Here is a 26283-nt window from a genome sequence, read left to right on the forward strand (position 1 = left end):
TTCGTTCGTCCATTAAATGTTTTCTAGATAAGATAAATCCAAATAACGTCTGGCTCGTCCTGTGGTGCCAAGATCCACCAGCCACACTCGGCTCTCTCAAGTCTGCCCTTTTTTTATTTTCCAGTTTAAATTTAGATAAGAAACGAGGTTGCTTCACAAGTCAGTTCCAGGTCCCTCTCCCATTCCCTCCCCTCCTCCCGTGCCCTCCCCCAACCCCCCCGTTATCCCCTCATTCCCCCAGGGAGGGTGAGGCCCTCCATGGGGGTGTCCATAGTCTGTCATTTCATATAGGGCAGGGCCTAGACCCTTCCCCAAGAGTTCAGGGTGAGAGTGCACCTCACATTGTTCTATGGGAGTCCAAAGTCCCTGTGTATACTTGGGATGGGTACTGATCTGCTGCCCAAGGCTCAATAGATTCCCTAGGCCTCCTCACTGACACCCAGATTCAGGGGGTCTTGATCAGTCCCATGCTGGATTCCCAGGCTGATGCCTGGGATTCAAGAGTTAACCTTTGTCTGGTCAGCTGTTTCTGGGGGTTAAACCAGCCCAGTCTTAATCCCTTTGATCATCAGTCCTCCCTCTCTGTTACTGGCTTTCTTGAGTTCAGCTCAGTACTTAACCAAGGGAGTCTGCCTCTTCTTCGATCAGCCACTAAATGAAGTTTCTGTTTCCCAGACTCTCTGGCCATAGGATTGTAGGCTGGCACTCCCCTGATCTATGTCTAAAATCCATATATGAGAGAGTACATGCCATGTTTCTCTTTTTGTGACTGGGTTACCTCACTCAGGATGGTTTCTTCTAGTGCCATCCATTTGCCTGCAAATCTCATGATTCCATTATTTTTTTCTGCTGAATAGTACTCCATTGTGTAGATGTACCATGTTTTCTCTATCCACTCTTCGGGTGAGGGACATCTAGGTTGCTTCCAAGTTCTGGCTATTACAAATAAAGCTGCTATGAACATAGTGGAACAGACATCTTTGTTGTATGAATGGGCATCTTTTGGATATATGCCTAAGAGTGGAGTTGCTGGGTCTTGTGGTAAGTTTATTCCCATTTTTCTGAGGAATCTCCATACTGATTTCCAAAGTGGCTGAACCAGTTGGCACTCCCACCAGCAATGGAGGAGTGTCCCCCTTTTACCACATCCTCTCCAGCATAAATTGTCATTGGTGTTTTTGATTTTAGCCATTCTGACAGGAGTGAGATGGTATCTCAGAGTTGTTTTGATTTGCATTTCCCTGATGGCTAAGGATGTTGAGCACTTTCTCAAGTGCCTCTCAGCCATTTTAGACTCCTCTATTGAAAACTCTCTATTTAGTTCTGCAGCCCACTTTTTAATTGGGTCCTTTGGTGTTTTGGAGACTTGCTTCTTGAGTTCTTTGTAAATTTTGGAGATCAACCCTCTGTCAGATGTGGGATTAGTGAATATTTTTTCCCATTCTGTGGGCTACCTTTTTGTCTTGCTGACTGTGTCCTTTGCCTTACAGAAGCTTCTCAGTTTCAGTAGGTCCCATTTATTAATTGTTGATCTCACTGTCTGTGCTACTGGTGTTATGTTCAGGAAGCTGTCTCCTGTACCAATTCGTTCAAGGGTACCACCCACTTTCTCTTCTAAGAGGTTCAGTGTGGCTGGATTTATGTTGAGGTCTTTGATCCACTTGGACTTAAGTTTTGTGCATGGCGATAAACATGGATCAATCCGCATTCTTCTACATGCCAGTCTCCAATTATGCCAGCACCATTTGTTGAAGATGCTTACTTTATTCCATTGTATATTTTTAGCTTCTTTGTCAAAGATCAGATGTTCGTACATGTGTGGGTTAATACCCGGATTTTCAATTCGATTCCATTGGTCTACCTGTCTATTTTTGTGCCAATACCAAGCTGTTTTCAGGACTATAGCTCTGTAATAGAGCTTGAGATCAGGGATGGTGATGCCTCCGGACGTTGCCTTGTTGAACAGGGTTGTTTTGGCTATCCTGGGTCTTTTGTTTTTCCATACAAAATTGATTATTGTTCTTTCAAGGTCTGTGAAGCATTGTGCTGGGATTTTAATGGGGATTGCATTGAATCTGTAGATTGCTTTTGGCAGGATTGGCATTTTTACTACATTGATCCTACCTATCCAAGAGCATGGGAGATCTTTCCATTTTCTGAGGGCTTCTTTAATTTCTTTCTTTAAAGATTCAAAGTTCTTACGATACAGGTCTTTCACTTGTTTGGTTAGCGTTACCCCAAGGTATTTTATGTTGTTTGTGGCAATTGTAAAGGGTGATGTTTCTCTGATTTCTCTTTCAGCCCTTTTATCATCTGTATATAGTAGGACAATCTGGACAGCTGAGAAGCAGAGATTATTTCCTAAAGTGGTGGGTTGCATAATGAGGACAATAAGAAATCATCAGATTGGAACAATGACCCAACCAATTTCTCCATCTTCTGTGCCTGCCAAATATCCAGACTCAGTGGGTTATGAGCAACAGATGATGTCTCTTGCCTTCCAGATAACTGCTATCTAGTAGGTATGAGGTGTTTTCTTGTGGATTTGCATTTATCTGATTAATGGTGTGAACATCTTTCCACACAGGGGTTGTGGGATTCCCAGTTGTTATCAGATTAACACCTTACCAGATACATGGTTTGCAAACATTTTCTCTCATTCTGTAGGCTGATTACCCTCTGTTTATGGTGACCTTTGTGGTCTTTGTGGTGCAGTTATTTCATTTGACACTGGTCTACTTGATTATTTTTGTTATTGCCTATGATTCTGGTGTCATATTTATGAAATCATTGCCTAGAGTAATATATTTTCCTTATGTTTATTTTCTAGGGGCTTTTTAGTTTCTGACTATATAGCTTTTGGTTTAAAAAGCTCATAATTAAGTTTTTAAGGTTCATAATTTTGAGCTGCTTTATTGATACAGTATAAGAGAAAGGTCTGCTTGATTTCTTTTGTGTGTGCATATACAATTTTCTCATATCTTGGCTGAAGTGACAAAATCAAGTGTTTGTATGATATTGAAAGAGCCTGAAGTTTCCCACACTGCAGGTGAAACTAAAAATCATGCAGTCAATATAAGAAATGAGGCAATGATTCTGTAAATACCATTAAAATGGAACTTATTGTGATCCAACATTCCAACTTAGAGGCATTTATTTTAAAGAAATGAAATCAGAATCTCAAAGACATTCTACTACAATGGCCAAGGCATGGAAGCTACATAAATGACCACTAACAGATAATGAAGAAAGTTTTATAGGGGCTAGGAGACAGCTCACTTGGTAAATTGCTTGTTGAAGTTTAATCCACAGTACCCACATTTTTAAAAACCCAAGAAGTATGTACTTATAATCCCAGTGCTAGGAGGGTTCCTCTCTGGGACTCAGTGGTTAACCAGCCTAGTTTACTTTGAAAGTTCTATGTCAGGGGAGATACTCTGTCTCAAAAGTGATACTGCCTCAGGAATGACGTCTGAGTTTGGCTTCTGGCACACAGGCACATATACACACTCGAATGTGCACATGCATGCATATTAAAATGTATACACACCAAAATGTGGTATACACACATATAAACATACAATGAAATATTATTTGTCCTTTAAAAAGCAAATTCTGCAATATGTGACAACATGAAAGAACTTTGAAGACATCAGGACAAATACCGGATTTTAATTTATTTCAAACACCTGAGAAGAGCCGAATTTATAGAATGAAAGACTGGACTGACTATTTCTAGGATAAATGGGGGGCTGGAACTGAGGAGTTATGAATCATTAAATATGTTTTAGTTAAGTATAATGAATAAACTCTGTATTTACATACAGCCAACAATGTATGTGGAACAATATGACTTTGGTCAAATGTAAATTACTATGTTCTTAATGATAGATTAATCATCACCTTCTGCTGAACATAATAAAAATGGAGTCTCTTCCACAATCACTAAGGCATTCTCACTGTCTGCCCCACCCACCACCACAAATTGTCACTGCCAAGGACTTAGTTGCTTAGTTGTTCAATGAATGCCTATCAAGGAGCAGTATGTTTGTAGTCACCTAGTCCTTTGTATCTCCTGACACAGTACTTATGACTTTCTAAACTTTTGAAATGTATGTAGTCTAAATCAAGTGATGTGGAACGTCCTTCTCTGTGCTGTGAATATATGTTTCTCTTTTGGTTGATGAATAAAGCTGTTCTGGCCAATGGACATGCAGGATTTAGGCAGGTGGGAAATCCAAACAAGACTAGAAAAAAGTAGTAGTCAGAGTCAGGGCAACTCCATATGAAGATGCCAAAAAAGAAAGAGATCCAGGAATCACCAGTAAGACAAGATGGTATGGAGATATACAGATTAACAGATTAATAGAAATAGGTTAATAATTAAGAGAGAGCTAGCCAATAAGAAACCTAAGCCATTGTCCAAACAGTTTATAATTAATATAAGCCTCTGTTTATTTATTTGGGACTAAACCACTGTGGGACCCAGCAGGATAGAAACTTCTGTCTACAATAAAGCAATTCCTTGAGTACAAAAAACTCATCAGCAACATGGGATGTAAAATACAATATTAACAACTCATAATGAATACTGAGATTGAATGCTGAAACCATTTAAATCTGTTGTGTTAAGTAAAATACATTAATAGGCTAACTTGCCCTATTCATATTTTAAGGTGATTTGTAGAAATGTTAAGCTTATACACAAGATCACAAATTTCAATTGAACAGTGTTGTATGGATGCTCCTGAGCGTGACAGCTCCTAGTCACATAGTGACATCAAAAGGGAGCCTTCCCTCCAGTGGAGTACTTGTTCTCTTGTGTGGTAGCATTGCAGTCAAAATAATATTCAACAAACCAGTTTTTCTGTCATTCCCAGCAATCTCAGACAAGCCCCAACACCTATTCAACAACTTCATGAATCAAATGAAACTGCTGGGTGAAGGAATCCCTGACAATAAATCCTCAGGTTGTTCTGTTCCTTTTTACAGGGTAGCCCTCCAAACCCCACAGGCAACCCTCAGATCTCTCCTCAGGCTCTTTCCAACCTGCTACAGCTTCTTGGCACCTCTGAGAGTTTTGAAAGCATCATCTTCAAAGCAACATCATAAGCTGTCTCCTTGGAACCAGTGTGAGGGGAGCAGCCCATGGAGTTCCAGTTCCATCTTCTTCTCTGGAGAAGTGGCCAGTGGACCTCCAGGAGGCATGGGAAGGGCAGCCATACTTCAGGACATAGAGTGTGCTTTTAGAGACAAGTGTTGCTTGGAGAAAGAGAAAATAAAAATTCTGTCACAAATGTATTCTGGATCCAAGGTGAAGAAGGCAGAATAAAACTTTCCTAAGAGTGGAGAGTCCCTCCCTCCATCAGATAACCCCGCCCATTGTAGGGGGAAACTTAATACTCTACCATTAGCCATGTGGAGTATTAGAGGCGCATACAGATGAGGTAATAAAAGGGCGGTTCACTGCACCGCTAACCACACCCACTTTCAGTGTGACTAAAGACGTACAAGGACATAGGCGGTAAACTACGTCACTAGCCAGGCGTGTACGGAAGAAGGAATAAAAGACTGAGCAGCAGAACCTCTCGCTCTCTTTTCAGCTTTCGGTTTGGTGGCAAAAGATTTGACTCATCTAGATTGCTTGTTTTTCTCTTGTGAGTAATTTCTACAATAAACAGTTACCTAGACTCTCAATAAGTGTGCTGTTTATTGTTGCAGCAACAGCCCATAAAGTTCACTGCCTACCAAATGCCAACTGGAATTCATCAGAATGGAACTAGAACCTTTAACACTTTTAAAAATAACTACCATGTGTCAGGTACACTGTTAAAGTAACAAAAAGCTACCTGATACACTACTGTAATGGTTAACTTCTTGGGCATTGAAATTAAATACATATAGGCTCAAATATCAGCTGTTTCTCACCAATGACTTCATCTTGGTAACTTTCTTAACCTTCTGAGACTCTTTTTCATCACCTTTATAGGCTTTGGTGCTTTTTACTTACATACTCTGAAGAAATAGGAGATGATGTGTATTAAGCCTTAAATATGATCCTTGGCACACAAGAAGTACCGATATCTACCTATTATTACTTTTATCCTTATCACTAGGCACCATCCAAACCAGCTCCTAATTAGCATTCCCTGACACATCATTCTCATTTCTAACCATTTTAAAGGCAGCATCTTCCACATGACTCTTAGTATCTTTGATAGCATGTACTAATGTCTCTAATGCTTGTGGGAATATTGGAATATATATAAATATGTATGTATATGTATATGTAAAATATCTTATTAATATTTTTTAAGAATTGCGTACAGTCTTTGGTCTTGGTCACTCAAAGAGTACTGAGTGTTGGTTCCATCTCATGGAGTAGGTCTTCAGTCAAAACAGATGTTGGTTGGTTACTCCCACAGCTTTGTGCAACATTGCCCTAGCATATTTTACAGGCTGGACAGCATTGTATACCAAAGGGTTTGTGATTGGGTTAGTATTTATGATTCTCTTTTGGCAGCCTGGAGAACACCCTCCTGTATCAAGGTCACTAGAACATAGGGGTCAAGCTGGTAGGCACCAGCTCTACTTCTACATTTTCAATGAGTTGTGTGGGTGTTGTGTTCAGTAGTGGGGTCTTGGTGTTGGTTTGTGAAGAGTAATCTATTGTCTTAGCAACAACCTGAGTTATTTGGGAATTTCTACCATGGTAGCCCTTTGACGAACAACTCAGTTGAATATAACCCACTCCTGGTACTGGAAGCTTTGTTTGGTGACAGAGATGGCCAGTTAGGACTCCATCACCCCCATTGTTTAGAGACTTTGCTAGGATCGCCTTCAAATATTTTAGGAGGTTTCCACTGTACTAGGTTTTCACATCACCACTGAAAATTCCCCTTAACTCTAGCTGTCTCTTCCTGAATTTTGTCTTTCATACCATATCCCTTCCCCCTCCTTGAATTCCTTCCCTCAATTTCATATCCCCTCCATTTCCCCAACTGATCTTTCCATTCCTGTCCACCCCTGCCAGTCCACCCATAAAAATCTGTTCTACTTCACCATGTTCCCCCCCCATCCCCATCCCTTCCTCTATACCTATCCTCTCTGGGTCTCAGATTGCAGCTTGGCTATCTTTTACTTAATGGCTAATATCTGCATGTAAGCAAATACATTTCATAGTTTTCTTTCTGGGTCTGTGTTACTCACTCAGGATGATTTCTTTCCGGTTCCATCCATTTACCTGTGATTTTCATGATGTCAATTTTAAACAGCTGAGTAATACTCCATTGTATAAATGTACCACATTTTATTTATTCGTTCCTCTGTTGAGGGACATTGAGGTTATTTCCAATTTCTAGTCATTAGAAATAGAGGAGCAATGAATGTGGTTGAACAGGTGACCTTATGGTAGGATGAAGCATCCTTTGGGTACATGTCCAAAAGTGATATAGCTAGATATTGAGATAGATAATTCCCATCTTTATGAGGAATCCCCACACTGATTTCCATACTTCTTGTATGAGTTTGCAATCCACCAGCAAGGTATGAGTAGTCTCCTTGCCCCACATCCTCACCAGCATAGGCTGCCACTTGTGTTATTGATTGTAGCCATTCTGACAGGTATAAGATGGAATCTCAAAATAGTTTCGATTTGCATTTTCCTGATGTTTTAGGATGTTGAATCCTCCTTTAAGTGTTTCTCAGCCATTTGTGTTTCCTCTCTTGAGAATTTTTTTGTTTAAATGTATACCCCATTTTTAAATTGGATTATTTGGGCTTTTGATGTCTAGTTTCTTGAGTTCTACATTTTTGGATATTAGTCCTCTTTTGGATATAGAGTTGATAAAAATCTTTACCCATTCTAGAAGCTTTTCAATTTCACATGGTCCAATTCATTAATTGTCAATCTTGGTGCCTGTGCTATCAGAGTTCTGTTCAGAAAATCATCTCTGTACCAATGAGTGTATCTACTTTTATGTCAAGTCTTTGATCCACTTTAGATGTGTTTTGTTCAGGGTTTTAAGAATGAATTAATTTGCCTTCTTCTACATGCACACATCTATTTGTTGAAGATACGATATCCATAGGTATGTAAATTGATTGATGGGTCTTCAATTAGATGCCAATGATCAATGAGTCTGTTTTTATGTGATATCATGCTGCTTTTACTATTATATCTCTGTAGTACAACTTAAAATCAGGAATGGTAATACCTCCAGAAGTTCTTTTATTATTCAAAATTGTTTTAGCAATCCTGTTTTTGTTTTGGTGTATGTGTGTGTTTCCATATGAAACTGAGAATTGTCCTTTCAAGATCTGCGAAGAATTGTGTGGAAATTTTGATGGGTATTGATTGCCTTGAATCTATAAATTGCTTTTGGTAAGATGGCCATTTTTACTATGTTAATCCTACTTGATCCATGAACATCAGAGATATTTCCATCTTCTGATTTCTTCATTTCTTTCTTCAGTGATTTGAAGTTTTTTATTTTTATTTATTTTCCAGTTTAAATTTAGATAAGAAACAAGGTTGCTTCACAAGTCAGTTCCAGGTCCCTTGAAGTTTTTAATCATACAAATCTTTCACTTGCTTGGTTAGAATTATCCCCAAGATATTTTTACATTATTTAAGACAATTGCAAAATGTATTGTTTCACTGATTTCATTCTCAGTCTGTTTGTCATTTGTAGAAGGGTTACTGATTTTTGTGAGTTAATTTTATGTTCAGAAAGTGTTTATTGTCTGTAGGAATTCCACAGTGGAATTTTTAGGGTCACTTATATATACTATCATACTATCTGTAAATAAAGATACTTTGACTTCTTCCTTTCCAATCAATATACCTATGGTCTCCTTCAGTTGTTTTATTGCTCTAGCTAAAACCTCAAGTACTATATTGAATAGGCATGGAAAGAGTGACTATCCTTCTAAGAACCAGATTAGACATCCCAGAGAGCTGGGATAAAACCAAATACTACTGGTATTAAAAGAAAATAAAAAGTAGTAATAAAATCATTCCTAATGATATTCTTCTATACTTGTAGGTCAGTGACTTATTCAGCCATCATCAGAGAAGCTTCTTTCTGTAGCAACTGGGAAAAAAATACAGAGACCTAAAGCCAGGCATTACACAGAGAGTGACAGATCTTGGAATACACAGCTCTAAATGGGATGTCTCCATCAGATCTCTCCCCTTGGAGCTCAGGGAACTCCATTAAAGAGGAGGCAGAAAGAGTATAAGGGTCAGAGAGAATGGAGGACATCAGGACAAGTTCCTCTAAGTCAGCTGAGCAAAGCTTACATGGATTCACAAAGACTGAAGCATCCAGCACAGGGTCTGCCAGGGTCTGTAACAGGCACTCTCTATTTTTTAGCTTTCAGTTTAATATTTTTATGGGACTCCTGAGTTTTCTTGGGCTTTTTCACTTCTGTTGGCTTGCCTTGTCCAACTTTGATGTGACAGTTTTTGTTTTATCTTATTATATTTTATTTTGCTATGTCTTGTTGTTATCTCTTAGCAGCCTATTCATTCATAATGAGAGACAGAAAAGAGCAGATCTGGATGGGAGGGGATGTGGGGAAGAACTGAGAGAAGTCGAGGAAGAATAACTGCAATCAGAAAATATGAGGCAAGGATTGATTTTCAATAAAAGAGAAAAGAGAATTTCATATCATGTGTTTTGATTATATTTACCCTCAGTTCTTCCTAGATCGGTCTCACTTTCCTGCTCACTCAATTTTATTTTCTTAGAGAAAAAGTATTCACTCTCAATCTACATGTACCATAAAATGTTTGCTTCTACAAATATTTGATTGCATCTATGTGTCTTTTGAAAAAAAAACAATCCCAAGTATTTATTTTCCTTTCTTGGTGTCTGGCCACCATACTGGTGCTCCTTCTCCACAGCAACGTGCAACCTGTAGGAGGGCAATATTCTACTATTTAGGTGATCACTACATGTCTCTTCCCTTTCTGATTAAGTCCATTTCCATAGAAACAGAAAAAATGTACTTCTTTCTCCTACTGTAGGATATGTGGGTCAGAGAAAGAATCCAATTTCTTATTTTCTTGATATAATTAAACAGTCAAGCTATGGTATATCAAAGTATGTTGATCTCCTGCTTTTGTCTCTAGAATATATAGATGTGAACCACACCTTGAACTTTTAACCTCAGAAATGTATTAGTTATATTTATATTGCTGTTATAAAATACCATGACCACCAGCAGCTTGGACAGAAAACTGTTTGGCTTACACTTCCATGCACAAACCATTATGGAAAAAATTGTAAGGACAGGAACTCAAGCAGGAATTTGGGAAGCAGGAATTGAGGCATATACCATGGGAGAGCCCTTCTTATTGGATTGCTTCCTGTGGCTTTTTAGCCTGCTTTATTATATCACCAGGACCATCTGCCTGGGGTGGCACCAACCCCAGACAACTAGGCCCTCCCACATCAATCATTAATCAAGAAAATGTCCTACAGACTGGCATACAGGCAATCTGATGGACATATGTTCTCAACTGAGTTTCCTCATCTCAATGACTATCTTGTGACAAGTTGAAAACCAAACCAATACAGTATGTGAGTGACAGTGCCCATGAGGATGAATAATTAAGAAAGCAAGTGGAGAAAGTTACACTGGCCAAGTGCTTCACCACTGCTGTGTGTCAGGAGCAAAGCTGAAGGCTTTCTTGACAATAATATTTCATTTTCTATTATAATGAAAAACAGAAGAGGGGAAAGAGGAGGGGGAGGAGGAGGAGAAGGAGGAGGAGGAGGAGAAGGGGGAGGAGGAACTTTAACTGAAGTGAGTCAAGTAGGAGGAGAAGAAAGAGGAAGAAAAGGAGAAATATGAAGGGCATGGATTATGAAACAATGCAAACCCCAGTATATGTGTGTATTTCTTTACAGTTTACAAGGTGATTGCATTAAACAACTACACAGAATTTTCAATAATGACTTGGAAGTTAAACAGGATTCAGTTTCTTGTTCACATCACAATAGTCCTAAGAAATATAAGGAACAGATGTTTTGATTATGCCATATTTGAGTATGAGCAAGCCTAAACTCATTAAAAATGCTTAAACATTACTTGTCTAATAGCACACAGATGGTCAGTGCTGGTACAGGACCTTCAGTCCAAAGCTGGGTTCTCTAACTATATCAAGCTGCTCCTTCTATGTTTTGTTTAGATCAGATAATGTTCCCACAGTGAACCAAAATAAAATTCTGAAATATGCATATTGAAGGAAGAGATTTTATGAATATCAAATAACTCATTTGCTGTGAAATTTGTTTTTCCAGTATAATTTACTGGCCAGAATCTGAAAAGAGAGAGCTTGATAATATTTATGAGCCACATCCAGACAATCAAGAATTAACAGCATTAATCTCCAGAATCTAATAAATATTATAGTAAGCTTTCAAATAGGATTGCTAGCCTTTGGGTTATTGCATTAGCTGGGCAAACCAATTCCTATACTATGGTTTAGACCAAAGTAATGAGCCCTCTTCAAACTAAAAACACTACATGGTATTGGGTATGCTGTGAAGCTATCAGTAGAACAAATACTGAACCTCCCATCCTAGAGAAAGAAACTAAATTCCTAAGCCACCAGCAAATCTATGCAAAACTGCATTAAGTTGGGAAATATTGGACTTGAAAACCAAAATATCCATAGCTAAATGCCAAATCATTCCAAAATCCTATTTAGTATAGTTCCTGGAGCTGACTAGGGCCTCAACAGGAAAACAGGCACCTGCTCTCAGACCAGAAAATATTGGTCCCTGCTGCAACTCAGTTCACCAAAGCCAACTGACTTGTTGGCCTTGTCATTAGAAATTTTAGATGAAAAAAATGAGATGATATTCAATGGGCCCATTTTGCAAAGAACAGCTGCAAAGCAAATTCATGTCCCTCTCTGTTGCAATCCTAAGTAACTGCGAGTGCTGTTCTATTTCTGTAATGTCACACACCCACAGAGAGTTCACAAGAAAGCTAGCTGGAGGCAAAGCTGCTGCTCCCTTTGTGCCATAACCCTTGAGTGGCAGGTGTTTGAACGGCTACTAACGAAGGCTAACAAACATGGTCATCGGGAAAACCAAGGGCAGTTAATCGATATCAGCATGGCTACTGAATTTATTTTCATGTCTGCCTAGATTTGAATTGTTCGTTGATGATGTTGGGAAGTTAGGAAGTGGAAGAGAAAGCATGTAGATTTGATCTGGAAGGCAGGGGAACTAACAGTGGACCTGCAAAGTCCAGATCATGCCCCTCCTCCCACTTCAAATGGGCTTTCTGTTGCCCCCACACCACTGAAATGACTTTTGCCAAGATATGAACTTAAAAAGTCAAGTTTCTCTATCTTAAAAGTGGTCGGTCACTTGGAATTAGCTCTTCTTTGAAAGTGGTCAGTCACCAATGTGTTTGCTGCATGAGCATGAGTACCTAAATTTGATCCCCAGTACCCTTGTAAAAAACAAGGCATGGTGGTATACACTTATAATCCCAGTGCTGGTCACTGGCAACCCCTGTACCAGTGATTCTCAACCTGTGGGTTGCCATCCTTGTGGATCAAAAGACCCTTTCACAGGGATCACCCAAAACCATCTTCAATCAGATATTTACATTATGATTCATAATAGTAGCAAAACTACAGTTGCAAAGTTGTAAAAAAAATAACTTTATGGCTGGGAGGGTCACCACAACATGAAGAACTGTATTAAGAGGCTGCAGCATTAGGAAGGTTGAGAACCACTGCCCTATACTTTTGTAAGGGCTATGGCTGACAGGACTGAACCTGTCACAGTGGGCCTTCCCTATTACATGAAGAAGTGACTATCAAGATCTTTTATTCCATCCATCAGTTGATTCATTCACTCAGTAAATATTTGCTAGTGATCTGCAATGCAGTGGTTGGTAAGCAGCCAGTGAGACAGACATGATGTTGCTTTAGTGGGACATGTATTATAGCAAGGCAAGTTTTAAAAATGAAAAATGAAGATAAGTACAGGCTGTGCTTAGTGCTAAGAACAGCACAGACCAGGGAAATGCAAAGGAGAGAAACCTTACAATGCATACATACCAGGAAATGTCACTCTAAGGAGATGTTACTGAATGGCATGAAGGACTTGCCACTTCTGTTCATTTCCCCAGTCTCAGAGATACCCATTCCCGTTCTACCTAGCAATCCTCATTTGTATCCACTGACATACAGCCTCAATACAATAAACCTTCCCTTGTTCTTTACTTCTAGCTTCTAGCCCATTCCATTTTGTTCTCCATCTCTCCTCCTTTATCTCTTCCTCCTACTTCAAATGGACTTTGTTTCCCACTACTAAAATAAAACTACCCTCTCCAAGATCTCCACTGACCATCTCATGGCCAAATCCTGTGACACTTCTCTGTTTACAAGACATCGTAGGTGCTCCTTCAAATTTGTCATTCTATTTCTTTACACTATGAGGTATCTCTTAGAACCCACAGAAATAAACATGTCCATCTAAGGGCAAGATGGGAGCTCTGTTTTTTTAAAAAGATTTATTTATTTTATGTATATGAGTGCTCTATCTGCACATACAACTTTATGAGAAACAGGCACCAGGTATCAGTATAGATGGCTGTGAGACACTATGTGGTTGCAGGGAATTGAACTTAGAACCTCCCAAAGAGCAACCAGTGCTCTTAACCTCTGAGCCATCTCTCCATCCCGAGTTCTGCTTCTTATGTTGGTCACATTTTTCATCTACAGTGTGCAATCCTCGTTTACATACATAAGGATACAATCTCTCTCAATACAATAAACCCTGCCTTGGTCTTCACTCCCCTGAGATCAGACCTCAAACAATTAGAGACAGAAAATTGTGCTTCATAGTGTCAGTTCTCTTATCTTCTACTAAGGAAATTCTGAAAGTATATGCACAGGCTCCAAGACCTCCGGATGTAATGGAACTTGGTTACCCACAAGAGTTTCTTAGGAACACATCCTTTGTGTGTTTCCCACCTCTGTCGCACTTCTCTGGCCCTTTGCTCTACTCCTTAGAATCATTTTTCAAATAACTGCATGCAATCAATTCCTTGTCTGGATATGTTGGCTGGTGGTGAAGAATAACTCATAAATTGGTGACAAAAATGGTCACAATTATCCTTTTACTACATCACCTTTGCCAACATCACTTTGCAACTCTTCCAGCCCAGAAAGGACTATTATTTCCCCAACTCATTGATTTGGGATGACCTTGAGAGTTGCTATACTTTGGGAAATGCAACAGAGAAGGTATACAAGTTCTGAGCCAAGAAAGACCTAAGTGATAATTCCATGCTTTTGCTCCTCCTATGGGTGTTAGCCTCTGCTATGAAGCTTAGGCTATTGGAAAAATAACTAATGAAAAATAAAAATAATAATTGGTGAACTAACATGTAGACCAAAGTTAAGTCATTCCAGTCCCTGTAGATGGAGAGCTTAGTTGAGATCAGCAGAACTTGCAAATAAATGACTCATTGATGAATATAGACACTGGTAGCCCAGTCTAAGCCAGAAGAACTACCCAACTAAACTCTAGTCCATGTGATTGACCTATCTAATCATGAGATAAAATTGTTAAAAGCTACTATGCTTTGATGTGGTTGACAACATTGCAAAAACTGTTATAGCTATCTAAAAATCAGGTACCATCACAGACCTAAGAAAAGGATCTTTAGGATGAAATTCTAGAACTGGCCAACCAGATCCCTGCAGGAAACAATTTATATCTATATAAATACACTTCTAACTAAAGCGCTGACCTTGGGAGGTTTGTGGGGAGGGCCAGGTAGAAGGGGCTACACTGGCTTCTGCCATGGCTCTAGCATAAGGAACTTGTAAGCAATGATTATGAAGGGTGGTAGTAGTAGAACCACTTGTCTATTATTAATGAGCACAGGAGTCTTGAAAAATAAAATGGGAGTTATCAAATCTCAGGTCTGCTGTGAATTCTATAAAGTGTATTCAGAGGGGGACCTGTGGGTAAAGACAGACCACCCTGAATAATGGGGCATAATATTTGATTGTAACTGCAATAGATTCACAAGGTATCTACACTAAAATTGGGACCATGTTATGGATGAGGTTAGTTCTGATGTGGGAATGTTGGGTAGATATACTTAAGAATCTTAAATCTCCCAGGTTTACTTGAATTTCCCAAGTGACTGCTTTCTACTTCTGGAGGTGAGCAAGCTCTGATAATCTGGGGACCATACATATGCCCCATTCAAGATCCATGTCCTTGGGGATGGCATCAATACTCCTCAAGACCTGTTTATACCTCTTCTCATTGCTTCCAGACCAATAGCTAGGGTCAATTGTCTCCACAGCACAAGAAGGAAGCATAGCCCTTCTCTGGGAAGAGAGATATTATTTATCCCAAGAGTGTGAGACTCCAGAAAACACTTAACAGCAGTAATCAGAACATTTGCCTGGAAATGCCCATTGTGAACACTGGTCCAGGGCTCATTTCTGGGGCTTCTACTCTATATAACAGTGAAAAAGCAGTATCTATCGTCACAATTCTTCCTCTAGAGGCTCACAACTGTTTGTTAGAATAAATATGATCTTGGGAGAAAGAATTGCCTGATTATTTTTAACAGCTAACTGCATAAGGCTTTGAACTGACACAGAGGCCATAAAACCCCAAATACCATCAGTGTCTTTTTAGAATTGATATTCACAGATGTCTATTGATCAGTGGAGTCCAGGTTAAAACTCTTCTCTCCTTAGTGAATCCAATGTGTCTATAGATCCACTGTATAGTCACTTCCTTGACCTTGATGTGTGTAGCTGGTATAGATACATGTATCTGGAAGAAAACTTCCCATTGGTCTCCTGATGGAGTAAAAGCCATAACATGGTACACAAGGCCAAGGGCAAGTCCTTGAAACTGTCCCACCCTTAACAAAGATAGATCAGAAGTGATACTGCGTCCAAAACAGAATATCTAAAATTAGAGCCACCCTCAAAGACTTAAAACATGCAGAGGTGGTGGATCTTATTATATCTCCATTTAATTCAACCATATGGCTTTTGTAAAAATAAGATGTATCATGGTTGCTGATAGGAGTCCACAAACTTAACCATGGGATAGGCCCAATTACAGTTGATATTATACTTCTTCTGGATTTAGAATGATGCCACTATAGCATCTTGCTTTTGGTATGTGAATACTGACTGGCAAAATCATTCTTTTCCTATGCTTATGTAGAAAGGATCAAAGGCAGTTCCTAGCAACCAGCTACACAGAGCTTTGCAAATTCTGTCTCAACCTTTCCTTGTCTTTGTCATAATACAGTCAGAATAAACTGATCATCTCAGCATTCTATATAAACTCATTCTGATTTTCCATATTGATAACAGCACATTAATCAGAGCTATAGAATAGGGAGTGGTAGGTATTTCTCATGGTCTGAGGAGATGCAAGCACACCAGAAGGCAAAAGAAAAATAAAACTCTACAAAGAATTCGTAAGTTTCTGGAACTGTGAAGTCTAGAGCATGCCAGGATATTCTTTTTAATGTAAAAGACAAGCTATTGCATTTTGCACCTGCCACCTCCAAGACAGAGGCACAATATCTGAGAAGCATCCTTGGAATCTGAAAACATTACACATCACACTTGGAAATCCTGCTCTGGCCCATTTATTGAATGATTCAGTTAGCTGTGTGTTTTGAGTAAGACCAGAGAAAGAACTAGCTTTGCAATGTAAGCATCTCACTACTTGGGCCAAATGATCCAGCAGAACCAATTGTGCTAGAATCACAGGTGCACACCAGTCATAGAGGTACTGGGAAGAACCCAAGAGTTTGTGAGCAAAGCAATGCCACCTGCATCAGAGAATCATTTCCTACCCAGGAAGTGACCCTTGACTGGCCACTAGGCACTAATAGAGAACAGTGTATATCTCATAGAACATCAAAGGACTATGTGCCTGTAGCAGCCCTTCATAAACAGGGGATGGTCTCAGTCAACAAGTGACAAGGTTGGAAGTTTCAGCAGCCAGTCATCATCAGTAAAACCTACACATTTGGAATTGGTACCACCCATGACTGTTAAGTGCAAACATCATACAAATGGAATGTTTGAACATCATTGTTTCATGTCTCCATTGACCAGTTACAGAGATTGTGAGCTTTAAACACAGGTGTATCATAAGCCACAGCTATGCTTGGGAATTGCCAGTGCTTACACTGAGGAGAGGAAACCCTCCCAGTACAGAGGGACACTGTGGCCATCACAATAGTGTGGAAGAAGTGGCCCAAAATAAATTCTCTCCAAAACATAAGAATAACTTGAATGACTCAGAGGTCAAAAAAGCATACAATTAAAAGATCAAAGACAAAGCTTGGGACAGAAGATATCAGAAGTCACTTGGGACAGAAGCCACTGTGATGGGGTAAGTCCTTCTGTGTATATGTTTGTCTGACTGGTTAATAAATAAAACACTGTTGGCCAATAGGGAAGCAAGATTGGTGGGACTAGGATTCGAGGAGAATTCTGGGAAATTTAGTCAAGAGTGGAATGTCACCATGTGATCCTGGGAGGAGAGGACACACGAGCCTGGCATTCTCAGCAAGATAAGACCTTATAGAAATATGTATTAGTAGTCATGGGATAATACTTAAGACAGAAGTAGCCAATGATAAGCCCTGGACATTGACTGGCAGCATTGTAACTAATAGAGTCTCTGTGTGCTATTTGGGGTTGACACAACTCTGGAGCCAGGCTGGAGGGAGGAATCCCATTAAACCACTCTATTTTGCTGTTAGATTCAATGTCAGCAATAGCCATTCACTCATTCAGAGGCAGCTATGTAAACATGAGAAAGGTCACACAACAACACCCATAATCTATGTCCTGTGCCACATCACTCATAACTTCCAGGCTTTCTAGGGTGGCTCCCCAATACATAGCTGAGGCACAAACCCAGCATTCTTGAGACACTGCATGTGATTAGAAGAACATGCTCATCATAGTGTAAACTTCAAAGCACTCTACAGTGAGCGTGTGATAGAGCAAGCTGTAAAGCACCCTATAGTGAGTGAGTATGTGCAGATTGCATCAGTCCAGGAACCAGGAGGTTAGGATGGAGTAAGCTTCCAATAACCTTCCCAGTGAGCCACAAGGGGAAATTAGTTTCCTATCCATATAATTTTAAACTAATCTTAATTAGAAACCCTGATTCCCAGGGGAAGTGACCAAGAGTTCACAGTAAACTTCTTGAGACCTCCTGAGTAAATTGGGGGTGGGGTGGGGGAGGGGGCTGAGAACATGAGGGAACTTGATGGTTGAGTTGGGGGAGAGACAAAGATGGAGAGCAAGGAAAGAGAAATCTTGATAGAGGGAGCCATTATGGAGTCAGAGAAAAACCATGCTATGGACATTCTCAGAATCCACAGGCTGACCCCACCTAAGACTATTAGCAATAGTGGAGAGGGTGCCTGAACTGACCTTCCCCTGTAATCAGATTGATGACTACCCTAATTGCCATCATAGAGCCTCCATCCAGTGCTTGATGGAAGCAGATGCAGAGATACACAGCTAAGCACTGGACTGAGCTCCCGGAATCCGGTCAAATTGATGAAGGGGGGGGATTATATGAGCAAAGGGGTAAAGATCATGATGGGGAAATGCACAGAGACAGCTGACCAGAGCTAGTGGGAGCTCACTAACTCTTGACTGATAGTTGGGGAACCTGCATAGGACTGAAACAAGCCCCCTGAGTGTGGGTGACAGTTCTGTGGCTTGGGTAGTCTGTAGGGCCACTGGCAGAGAGACTTTTTGGAGTCCATCCCTATTGAGGCATACCTTGATCAGCCTTGATACAAGGGGGAAGGACTTGGTCCTGCCTCAACTTGATATGCCAGACTTTGTTGACTCCCCATAGGAAGCCTTACCCTTACTAAGGAGTAGATGGGATGTTGTGGAGGGGGGAAGATGGAGGGGAGGAGGAGGTGGTGAGGGAGGGGGAACTGTGGTATGTAAAATGAAAAAACTTTTAAATACATAAAAATAAAAAGATTTAGTTAATTTTAACTAAACCTTTTCAATCCAAAGCTCTTGTCATCTGTTTGTGTAGGGTTCCTCAAGCCAATAATGCAAGAAAGTGGGAATATCATAGTGGTGGGTATAGCCATCTTTGAGTATCACTATAATGGTAGGTGCTGTTAGATAAAGGGGCAGGGAGGAGTATATCAGAAACTCAAGGTTGGCTTTTTGTGCTTCTAAGCACAATTACAGCAGTCATAGCATGCACCAGGCAGAGTAACTGGAGCCTCAGACTGATCCATGGTAAATGCCTGGGGTGTTTTTGTTTGTTTGGCTTGGCTTGGCTTGTTTTGTTTTTCTCACAGTAAACTAGCATAAGCACCAAAGATCAGGAGGAGAATCTAGAGTGGATAGTCCACAGATATGAATGTCCTTGGTATTGATTGAAATAGCTCATCTTTTTGTTGAGATTTGTTTTGCTATATTTAAATGGGATTATGATTGTCCGACATCTTGAAAAATTAATAGTCAAAGTAAACTTAGGGTGGGATGGAAACTGATCACAGCAGTGACCTGTTGCTCCTTTTACCCATATTGTCATTTCTCTTGCTGTTTTTTCCTCACTTACACACTCAGGGCTCCTCGCCTATGACCCTCTTCTTGAGCATTCTTCAGTCATGAAGCATATAATGTCTAATATTGCACTGACCCAAAGTGCCAGGAAATTAGTTCCCTCAGAAAAAGACCTTAACTGCTGTCACTCAAGAGTGAGTGGATAAATAATCAATCATTGTGACTCTCAGTAAGGACAAGGAAAAAAGCAAGTACATAAAATGCCCTAGAAACCTCTCCACAGGGTAGAGCCTGATGTGGGCTCATGAATGAAACTCACATTGGCTTCATCCCCTTACCTAACTTCCTTTAGTCCCTCCATTCCTTCTGTATTGAGCACTACTGTCTCCTTAGGACGAGGTGACTTGAGTCATTCACAAGAAAATAGTTTCTTTGATAATAAAAGTAAAAGAAATCATTGCAATAAATTTTAAAAGAAGGTTTAAAATTGGGGCAATAACTTGGCATGATGTAAGGCAGGTTAGTAAGGCAAAACAGTGACTTCATAAAAAGCTGACCAAAGGTGAACCTTTTTAAAGATTACATAGGCAAGCAATGATGGTGGCTTGAACCAGGATTTTAGCAGCGGAAATACATTACTTGTTAATTCTAGGAAAGAATCGTGGTTCTACATAATATTCTTATTAATTGAGTCTGCAGTTTTAATCTGGTAAGTCTGTCTCAGTGTTTCAATCTTGGACTAAGGAATTGGCTTAAACATCTTTTCCCATCCAGGGATCGGTATGGGACCGTTAATCTCCTTAGGACCATTTTCCAACTAATCAAGTTAACATTTTACAGAACTTTAATAAAAAGCCTATGATAACAAAACTGCAGTTCCTTGGATCTTTGACACACCATTTTCATCATTGTTACAATGGGGAAAGTATAGTATGAGGATTAATTAAGTCAAAGATGTGAAGCCTGGATTCTGAAGTTCAAATATATGTCTCATCCTGTAATGTGCTGGGGACATTTACCATGCCTCAGTTCCCTTGTTATAGAGTAGAGGTAACAGTAGACTCTACCTCACAGATCTGTCTGTGAAGATGAAGATAATTTACCTAGAAATATAAATTGCATTATTAGACATCCTCCAGAGAATTAACATATGAGAGTATTCTCAACTTTGTGTCAACATTTTTGAAACTTAAAATGAAAAAGATGAATTTCAAGAGACATGGGCCTGGCAATAGAGGAGTGGTTATATTATGTGTGTGGATCCCTGGACCCAATCCCCGACACTAAAAGCAAACTTTTCCTTCTCAAAACCAATTCCAGCAGAGATAAAAGATGAGAATGTACTGCAGCCCCCATAAGCTCACCTCAATAGTATGATAACTAAGGCACCTTAGCATCCCTCACTGCATGGTTCTAAAAACTACTTTAGAAACAATACTCAAAATCTTTCTTAAACTCTAGTTAAGGAAGTGCGGCATGTTTCAGAATACATGTCATGATTTTAACAATATCTTGTTGCCCATATTCAGTGAGAAAAGTTCTGAAAGTGAAAGAAATCACAGGCTGGCTTACCCTATAAGTGTAAATACCACAGAGTGAAGAAGACACGTCAGCACATGCAATCTGACCACGAGAGACTGGGCAGTTGTGCTGGTGTCTGTGTGCCAGAATGATGCTCAAAACCATTGTGGATTCTCCCTGTTTTCTGTGTCTTTAGCTGTTATCAGTTGGTCATGGTATCTTATTTCTGAGTATACCTTCCTGCCTTTTCATAACTTGAAGCTGTAATGGGAGAGACAGGGTGTTGGACCTTCTTTTGCAGAGAAGGGAACTTTCCTGTCCCAGTTGTGGAATGACCACTAACACAGATCATTTCCATCTCAGAGCAGCTAAGGAAGGTGTGGCTGACAGTCAACATGGATGCTGCTTTATCTGGGGGTTACTCTAACCTGAGCCTGAATACTTTGGGTTTTACTGAGTCAGGGTAGAAAGACAGAAACTTAAAGTGACAGGGGAAAGGAAGAGGGAGGGAAGGGTGGGAGAGACGGGAAAAAAGGAAGGGAAGGGAGGGAAAAGAGAAAAGGGGAAGGGAATCCCTGGCTTTGGAGTCTGATCAAAGTCTCAGATTAGGCATTCCAGGGCATTAACAAAATTTGCTATGAAGATGGCATACATAGAGACAATAGGGAGATACTTTAAATAAGAATGCTAAAGGAACAATGTGCCATGCTTAAGGTTTAAACACAATCTTGGAGTATGGTCTTACTCCTTTCTCAAAAAAAAAATGAAAACATGTATTAACTCCCTTATACAATCCTTGTACCTATGGTTTAGCTTTATCAGCTTGTAATCCTATTCAGCGCATCTCCCAGAAACCCAATTATCTCATTCACTTAGGGAAAGGTGGGAGTTCAAACATGTAAAAAATCAGACCCACCCAAATTTTATATGCAGCTGTTGCTGACACACTTGAATTCTCTGAAGAAGCCCAACCCATACTTAGGCACATACTCTCACTTCCCCAAGCATCTCTCCCCCACCACCCGCCCTGTCCCTAGTGTTCCTATTAAATGTCTTCTAATAATAAACTCCAATGCTGCTTCATATTGACTTGTTCTGAAATTCTTCCCTGTTTCACTGTAGAGGTCTCTGAATAGAACTCCTCATGCCACTGCGTGGGGCAGCAGGAAGTGTGTCTCTGATGCCCACCCACTCCCACTGACATTGTAAATATGAGGGCTGATATCAGATATTCATACTGGATGGGCTTGACTTTTGTTCTCCTTCCCAGGGGGTTCTGCTGTAATCGCTTTTGCAGCATTTCCTCTGGACCATCAATTAGCCTCAAAAAGTATTAAAGATAACTTTTCTATTTCTTTCCCTTTTTGTATAGTAAACTTTTAATGAGTAATCATATTTAATTTTTAAGTGAATATGCTACCATATTTGAAAAAGTTCTGGCACGATTTAATTAGAAAGAGTAAGTAGCATTCAATAAAACTATAAAAACTGATGCTACATAAAATACACAGTGAATAAATTCAAATATATATATATATATTTCCTATTTCATCAAGATTTTTTTACTTGTTTTCAGCAAAAAAACATTTGTTCTAATTGTCACTGCTGTAGAGAGCATAGGATGTCCAAGGAATATATATCTTATGTTTCAAATTCCACTACTTAACTCATCAGTAAAATAAGGCATTAACAAAGGTAATACTCACAGCTTACTGTTTTCTGTGAACATTAAGCAACCTAAATTTAATGCATTAGATCACTTATCTTTTATTTTATCTTTTAATAATTAGGGGCTGGAGAGATGGCTCAGATGTTAAGAGCACCTGCTGCTCTTACAGAGGACCTGGGTTTGTTTCCCAGAATCTACGTGACAGCTCACAGCCATGTGTAACTCCAGTTCCAGGAGTCTGGTACCTTATACTGGACTCCATGGGCATCACAGATACACATGAAATATACACATACACACAGGCAAAACATTTATACACATAAAATAAAAATAAGTAAATCCAAAAAATAAATTGCAGTTATAATAAGAAACAAAAAGTTACATTATTCCTTTGACTATGTGGCTTTTGAGATTTTATTTCACCCAGAAATAGACTCTAAACTGAAATCATTATAACATCTCTAACCAAAACCACAAACAATATTCTGAAGTTTTCCTTCTCTCCTTGTGTTGAATTACTTTTCCTGAGGAGGCATTTATAAAATGTCTAATCACTGACAGATAAGTCACCAATAAGAAACCCAAACCAAGGTTCTACCCAAGTCCAATTTGGTGAACCAAGGAGTTTATTGGTCTGACTTACATGAGTGTGGATGATGGGTTACTTACAGGAATGTGGGTGACTCAATAACAGCTAAGTCACTGAAAAGTCACACACTGTCACAACCTTGGGAAAGTACACTATGGAGTTCAGCATTCTCTAGCATCTCCCATGATCACCTGCAACTGGAAAGCAGAGATGAGTGATGGGTGAGAGGCTGGGTGAGGGTTGATGAGATCCTGGGTGAGGGTTGAACGCCTTCTTTTGAATTTTACTATTGAGTTCTAGCAGCTCTATTACCACCTAGTCTGTTGATTACCATGACTACCAGGTCACACATTCCACTGGTCACCACAGCAACCTCTGCTATGATGCCAGACCTTGAAGAAATCATTTTACCAAGGAGTTTACAAGGCTTTGCTCTTTGCTCTGGAACCAAATATGAGTGGTCATGGTCTGGGAATATTGGTTCAATTGCCTCAGATACCACATGCTCCTGGGTAGTAAGAATTCCATCAAGTCTTTATAGTCACAGAAGAAAAGAAAGCCTTAAATCAAGTCACTTGTCAAATACATTAATGGAAACATGAGATGAGTTACAGAGAAGTGGGGGAAAACCTCTGCTCTTGGCTTCAGATATTTGGTGGTGGAATTCTTACAGTGTGGCCAGTTAATACCTCCCAAAGGGTTCCGATGGAAGGATGTTATGACAGCACAGTTTGACAACAAATGTATTCCAAATCTTCACAATCAGAGCATCCTAATAGACTTCTAGAATCTTTAACATGGGTATGGCAAACAAAACAAAACAAAACAAAACAAAAAAACATGGAGATGACTTTTCTTCTGAGAACTGCAGTAATTTTTTTCACTCTGTTGATGAGAATGTTTAAAATTCAGAATTCAATTTTACTTTTCTTGAAAATTATAATAAGACCACTATAACCAGTAAAGTGTAGAAAATGCCTTGGTTCAAAAATTATAAACTAGGCTGGGAGGATGGATCAGCAATTCAGAGCACTGACTGCTCTCTCAGAGGACCCTGGTTCAAATCCTTGTACCTACATGACAGCTCACAGCTTCTGTAACTCCTTTTCCAGGGGATTCAGCACTATCTCCTGGCACTCATGGGTTCTTTGTGCACATGGTATGCAAATATACACACAGGGAAAGCACCTATTCAAATAAAAAATTAAAAATAAAAATAAATCTCAGAAAAAAATGTATTCTGAAGACTGGTAAGAGTAAGTATAAGCATTGCAGCTTGGATGGAAAAGCATCCTGGCAGTCGGAAGCCAAGGAATACCACAAAGTCACTGTAAGCATAGGAGCTTACCGCCCTGCTCCAGGGATAGATTCCCCCAGTGCAAATGTAACAACTCTGCTCTAGCAGGAGAGGATTTTCCAGGGAAAGTGTTACAGTTCTGCTCTACTCTGCCTACAGCAAAAGTTGTTACAGCTGCACCCTGCTCCTGCAAAAGTGTACACCACACAACAAACCTCCTTCAAGAGATTTATTGAGAGGAAAGAATCTAGGAGATTGCTGCTTCTAGGGTGAGAAGCAGCAGCAAACTGAACAGGGGGTACAGAGCTTATATAGGGTTTCTTCATGGGTGGAGCTTTTCAAGGTGGCTTGGGATTGGTGGGATTTTATAATCTGATTCTGGGCAAACTCAGGGATTGGTGAGATTCTGTTCTCAGAGATTGGCGGGAATCTGCAGCCTGATTCTGGGTAGGATTTCAATCCCTGATCCTGGGATTAAGTCATAATCAGGGTGTTTTTCCTTGGCCCAGGTCTAGGGTCTAGCCAAGGGCAGGCTGATTTTTCCTTGGCACTTGCACCCTGCACTAAGAAGTTCCATTTTGAAATCTCTGAAGATGTGAACACTTGAGGCCTGCCCAGGAAGCAAGAGCTGAGTTCACTTTATTTTCAAATCCAAAAATACTCATTTTATTGGGATTACTATACCAGTGGACTGGAGACTTCGGATATCAAAATAATAAAATTATAAACCATGGCTGGGTGCTAATCATGTACTCAACTAGATGACATTTCTCCAACTTCATGAGCTTCTCTGTAGAGCACATAATGATACTAACTAACCTGTATGGAGACCAGGCTGGGCCATGCTCAAGCTTATTCCATACTGAATGAAACACTGCCTTTGGACTGTCCCTCTCCCTGGATGATTTCATTTATAGGGCAGCAGCTGGCTCAACTTTGAATGACAATTACAGCGGTTGGATAACTCTGTGTCTTGCTTTTGCTGGTAAACACCACTACCTGTCCAATGTGAACCACAAGGCACAGATTGATAAATAATCTATTTGTAGAATTAAAACTGTATGTAGGTTGAAAGCACATGGGCTTATTATAAATATCAATATCAGAAAAAAAGCAGGCCCTAACCTTTACTGAATACTCTGGACCAGTGGTTCTCGATCTGTGGGCTGAAACCCTTTGGGGGTCACATATCAGCTATCCTGCATACCAGCTATTTCCATTATGATCCAAAACAGTAATAAAACTACAGTTATGAAGTAGCAACAAAATAACTTTATGGTTGGGGGTCAACACACATGAGGAACTGTCTTAAAGGATCAAAGCATTAGGAAGGTTGAGAACCATACAATGGATGCACCACTTCCTGAATCCAATTAGAAAGGGGGCAACCTCAACTTGATATGCATGATTTGTTGATTCTTATGAGAGGTCTTACCCCATCTGAATGGAGACAGAGGGGTGAGTGAGGGGAGTAAAAGGGAGGGGGAGGTAACAGAAGGAAAGAAGGGGGGATCTGGTTGGTAAGTAAAAAATATGAAAGAGGGAAAGGGGCCAACCTAAGAGCTAATGAACTGTTTCCAGGTTCTCACTCCAGCCTCCACCTGAATGGT

At 39.9% G+C, this 26283-nt stretch overlaps 1 long non-coding RNA gene across 1 annotated transcript; it reads right to left on the reverse strand.

The window, feature by feature from the left end:
- Positions 1 to 3664: 3664 nt before the first annotated feature.
- Positions 3665 to 23678, reverse strand: LOC110340195. Its single transcript, XR_005880860.1, has 2 exons — positions 23457 to 23678; positions 3665 to 5262 (listed from the first exon to the last, which is right to left on the reverse strand). It is a non-coding gene; the product is annotated as an uncharacterized LOC110340195 (long non-coding RNA).
- Between the last annotated feature and the right edge of the window lie 2605 nt (positions 23679 to 26283).

The sequence above is a fragment of the Mesocricetus auratus genome, unplaced genomic scaffold (genome assembly GCF_017639785.1).
Source record: "Mesocricetus auratus isolate SY011 unplaced genomic scaffold, BCM_Maur_2.0 Super-Scaffold_100013, whole genome shotgun sequence".
In the NCBI taxonomy this organism is placed as follows: Eukaryota; Metazoa; Chordata; class Mammalia; order Rodentia; family Cricetidae; genus Mesocricetus; species Mesocricetus auratus.